Below are 5,572 nucleotides of genomic sequence, written 5' to 3'. Positions count from 1 at the left end.
TATTATTTAACACAATAGTGATTACACCAGATTTTATTTTCTCAAGCAAAGGATAACATTCCTCTTTGATTCCTAAGTACAGCCTTGAAATTATCTGTCTTTTGGAGGATTCAATTTCCATGGCATCTGTAAAACAGTCCATGAGGATACCAACAGTGCTTAGTAGTAAAGAACATTTGCTAACTTGTTGTATCATGAGCCCTTGCTCAAGGGGTTCATACTTTATTTCTAATCTGGTTTTCAGCACTTGATCATGTGTTTCTTCATAATTATGTACAGGATTTGATAGAGGGATAGTTTGTGTGTGATCATATGGAATGTTCACAGAAGGGTGGTAACATACTATTGTTCTGCCATCTGATGTCAAAGCAAGCTCTACCTTGCAATTACAGTCATCTGGGAGAGAAGAATATGTAAATTTATGACAAACACAATATAAAGCATCATTTTAAACTGGAAGTAAATATTTCAAAGCAGTTCTGTTTGATATAGCCCATTTTATTACTGTTACTGCCATAGTGAATTAAGATGCTTATCAGATGGTATGAGAAAAGATGCTGTGAAGAGAAAACTGCTTTTCAAATCTGCTGCTAGGCACACCTACTTCCAGCCCTGGACAGCTCCTTATGACAAGTCAGCCATCTTATTTCTGCACACCTTTCTTAATCTTAAATTTTATTCAGTATCTCTTTGTTCTTTTCAAACAACTGCCTCTTGGACTATGTTTAGGTTCTTCATGAGCAAAATAAAATGTTCTGGAATTCCCTTTCTTCCCAATGCGATCCATAGTTTGGTATGATCCACACAGTTGAATGTCTTTGCATAGTCAATAAAGCAAAGAATATTTTCTGGTATTCTCTGTTTCAGACAAGATCCATCTGATGTTAGCAATGATATCCCTACTTCTATGTCCTGTTTGGAATCTTGAACTTTTGGTGGCTCCCTGTCAATGTACTGTTGGAACCATTTTTTGAACTATCTCCAGCACTCTTTTACTTGAATCTTATATTAATGATATTACTCAATAATTTTCTCATTTTCTCGGGTCTCCTTTTTTTTGGAATGGGCACACATATAGATCTCTTGGTTGGACAGGTACCTAAATTCTTAGCATAGCCAAATGAAAACCTTCAGTGTTGCATCCATTTGCTGAAACATTTCAAGTTGTATTCTGTCAATTCCTGGAGCCATGTTTTTTGTCAATGACTTCAGTGCATATTGGGCTTCTTCCTTCAGTAACATTAGCTCTTGATCACATGGAGCCTCTTACAAAGATTGAACATTTATCAATTCTTTTTATTACAGTGACTCTGTGAATTCATCCATCTTATTTTAATGTTTCCTGACTCATTCAATATTTTGATTTTTTACTATTGTAACTGGAGTTTTCTTCTTTTCTTTCAACTTGAGAAATGCTGAATGTGTCCTTCCATTTTTTGTTTTCTACTTTCAGGTCTTTGCACATTTCATTAAAATTATTGGTCTCCTTGAAAATTTCTGTTCAGCTCTTTTACTTCCTCGTTTTTCCATTTGCTTTAGCTTTTCTCTGCTCAAGAGCAAGTTTCAGAGTCTCTTCTGTCATCCATTTTGGCCCTTTCTTTCTTTCCTGTCTTTTTAAAGACACTTTGCCTTCTTCATGTATGATATTCTTGATGTCATTCCACAATTCTTCTGGTCTTTGGTCATTAGTGTCTAATGCATCAAATCTGTTATTGAGATGCTCTCTAAATTCAAATGGGATATGCCCATGGTCATGTTTTGACTCTCTTGGACTTGTTTTAATTTTCTTCAGCTTCAGCTTGAGTTTGCATATGTGTATTTGATGGTCTGTTCCACAGTCAGACCCTGTCCTTGTTTGGCTGATGATTTTGAGCTTCTTCATCATCTCTTCCCACAGAAGTAGTCAATTTGATTTCTGTATCCCATTTGGTGAGGTTCATGCGTATAGTCACCATTAATATTGTAAAAAAAAAAAAAAAAAAAAAAAAATTTGCAATAAAGAAGTTGTCTTGCACAATTCTATCATGTGATCTCCAACATTGCTTCTATCACCAAGGTCATATTTTCCAAGTTTGACTTTTGTTTCCATCATTTGCCTTCCAATCACCAATAATTATCAATGCATCTAGATTTCATGCTTGATCAATATCAGATTGACAAAATTGGTAGAATCTTCTATTTCATCATCACTAGCTTTAGTTGAATCCTTGTATGGTGCTGTAGGATAAGCACTAGACTGCTAACCAAAAGATCAACAGATCTAACCAACCAGCTGCTTCTTGGAAAGCCTGTATGAGATCACTATAAGTCAAACTAACTCAACAACATTTTACAACAACATGTTTTTGTGGTTGGTATGTAAATTTGAATAATGGCGTGGTGGTGGTTGGTGGTAGTTATGTGCCAAAGAGTTGGTTCTGACTCATAACGACTCTATATATGATTCCAAGACCATAAATCTTTATGGAGCAGAAAGCCTTATCTTTCTCCCATGGAGTGGCTGGTAGATTTGAACTTCTGACCTTGCACTTTGCAGCCCAACTCCTAACACATTATGCTACCATTGTTGTTAAGTGCCATTGATTGGTTCTGCCTCATAGGGTTTTCAAGAAGCTGATAATGAGTTTGAAATGTCAACCTTGTTCACAGTCCAGTGCTAATCCTACAGCACCACAACTGGACTCCACTATGCTACCATAATGGTGTCAAATGGCATTCCTTGTAGGATGTGGATATTATGCTATCACAGACAGCACTGTACTTCAAGATATATCTTGAAATGCTTTTTGTGGCAATTCATGCAATGCCATTCCTCTTCAATTTACCATTCCCAGCATTGTAAACAATATGATTCTTTGATTCAAAATGTCCACTACCCGTCCGTTTTATGCTCACTGATGTCTAGGATATCAATCTTTATGTATTCCAGTTCAATTCTGATGACTTTCAATTTCCTAGATTCATATTTCATATGTTATGCAATCAGATTATTAATGGATGTTTGCACCTGTTTTTGTTCCATTTTGAGTTGTGCCACTCACATCCGTTAACAAAGGTCCCAAAGTTTTGCTCCATTCACATCAGTAAGGTCAACTCTACTTTGAGGAGATAGCTTTTTCCCAGTCATATTTTGACTGACTTCAAACTTGAGGGGCTTATCTTCAGGTACTATATCTTACAATGTCCCATTGCTATTCATTGGGTTCTCAGTGGCTAACCATTCAAGCTTTCAAAATTCCACCTCTATTTTTTCCTAGTCTGTCTTAGTATGGAAACTCGACTGAAACCTGTCCACCATGAGTAACCCTGCTCATATTTAAAATACTTCTGGCATGGATTCTAGCATCACAGTTCTCCAAATGGCAGATGAGCAGTAAAAATGGTAGACAAGCAGTGGGCTAAGGTGCCTTGACCTGACCTAAGCTGAGGTTTTGTCAATTGCATCATATGCATGAGAAAGCTGGAAGGAAAACCAGAAAGGAATCAGAGTATTTTAATTATGGTGTTTTCAAAGAATATTGAAAGTACCATGTACTGTCAGGAGAATAAGCAAATCTGTTTTGTAAAGTAAGGCTGAGTTACTCCTTAGAAGTGATGTCAAAACTTCGTCTCTTGTATTTTGGGCATCTTGTCAGCAAGGAGCAGTCCATGGTGAAAGACATAATGTTAGGTAAAGTGGAAGGTCTGTGAAAAAGATAAAGACCCCAAGCCAGATGGATTGACGCTATGACAGCAATAACTGTGTCAAACATAGCAATTTTGAGACTGGTGAAGAAATGGACATTGTTTCATTCAGTTGCACATAGGGTCACTATGAGTCAGAACTGACTTAGTGGCATTAACAATCGTATGTCAGTTGAAGGAGTAAGCAATTTACATCTGTTGACTACTTTCATCATTCAATAATCCTGGATGTAGATATTTGTGTCTCTATTTGCAACTAAGATTTGATGCTCTGAGTAACTTAGAGCAAGTGAAGCTGGGATTCAAAGCTGAGTTGGTCTGGTTCTAGCTTCCTTGCTCTTTCTGATAGAAGCATTTAACCTTTGCAGCCCACTGTTTCCCCGTTGAAACTAGACCAGCCACTCTCCTTGTGGAATTGGGTTTCCTGATGAAGCAAGTCATTAATGAAAGTATTAAGTGCACTGCCAACACAGAGGCCATTTAAAATGAGTTCTTTGAAATGGAAGCAGGGCACAAGCAGAGCCCACTTTCAAGGGGGCCTAATTTAAATGGCCAAATGCTAGATAAGACAGGCATTAAAGGAAGGGTGTTTGCTGGACTTGCAAAACTTTAGGTTCATGAATTCAGGAGCAGATTAAGTAGGAGAAAACAGGGTTTTTGACTACAGCCTCAGGAGCTTTCTGCATCTCTCAGGCCAGGAGGTTGGCTTTTCCAGTTGTGCAATTAAGCTCTTCTAGTGAGCCTTGCTCCCAGTTTTAAATAAATCTCCAATAATGAATTCAACAACCAAAATGCATTTACTAATTGAGGTGCCTGTGGGCCAGGTCGCCTCCCCTCCCCTGTCTGACAGCAAGTTCACCTCACTGTGCCAAGGTAAAGTAAGGTAGTAGGAGGTCCTTGTGCTCCCATGCTCTGTCTAAAGGGAATGCCCAACAGACTGGAAAAGGAGCTGCCAGGAAGAGAGTGCCCTGAAATAGTAACTCACAGATGGAAATTGCTACTCAGACTCAAACTATGATTTTTTGCTTTTAAGTGAAAACTCATGACATGTCCTGGGCATGTTATCTCCCTGGCCCTGAAAGCTGGTATGTAATACTAAAGGCCCTAAACTTGTGCTAGGGTATTCTTGATACAGAGACGAGACTGTTTGTAAGAAAGTTGACTTTGGAAAGCTAGTACCTCCCTCTCAGTTTGTTCATTTGGAAAATGAAGCTAATAGAATTGACTCCCAGGTTGTAGTAAAAAGTAAATGAATGTGTTGGTCACTCGGCACAACTTCTTATCCTCTAACAAGGGGCATAGTAGTCTGGGCTTGAGGAGATGATGCCACAAGGATAGGATAAGTATAACAATGGGTGATAGAGATACAGAGTATGAAGAATAGAAGGAACAGTCTTCCAATGGTAGAATTCCATGCAGGTGACCTGAGTTCAAGTCTCGGCCAATGCACCTCAAGTGTAGCCACCATTACCCATCAGTGGAGGTTTGTATGTTGTTAATATTGAAGGGGTCTCAAGAGCTTCCAGACTAAGATGGACTAGGTAGACAGGTCTGTTGATCTACTGCTGAAAATCAGTCAATGAAAACCCTATGGGCACAAAGAGACTGGCTTACAAGTTTTCAAGGGGGAGTTTAGTTTCACAGTGTGCAGGGAAGGTAGAATTTCCCTGAATAGTTTTCATCTTGTCTAGACAGATCTCGTGAAAGGAGATGGATATAAGATTCTAATGATTCAATAGTGAGTAACTGTTATCACAACTAATTGAGATTTTCACAACTGAAAAGGTACAAGTTTTGTAACATAAATGGGGGCGTAGTTAATGTTACATTCCAGAAACAGAGGACTCTAGGACCATCAAGGGATAACAGCATTAGTGGAATGTGGGAC

General features: G+C 38.4%; 1 pseudogene; it reads right to left on the bottom strand.

The window, feature by feature from the left end:
- Window positions 1–90: 90 nt before the first annotated feature.
- Window positions 91–517, bottom strand: LOC102812998 (annotated as a pseudogene).
- Between the last annotated feature and the right edge of the window lie 5,055 nt (window positions 518–5,572).

Source organism: Chrysochloris asiatica, unplaced genomic scaffold (genome assembly GCF_000296735.1).
Source record: "Chrysochloris asiatica unplaced genomic scaffold, ChrAsi1.0 scaffold00035, whole genome shotgun sequence".
Taxonomy (NCBI): domain Eukaryota; kingdom Metazoa; phylum Chordata; class Mammalia; order Afrosoricida; family Chrysochloridae; genus Chrysochloris; species Chrysochloris asiatica.
The sequence above is the reverse complement of the archived record's forward strand: the minus strand, read 5'-3'. Positions and strand labels throughout refer to the sequence as shown.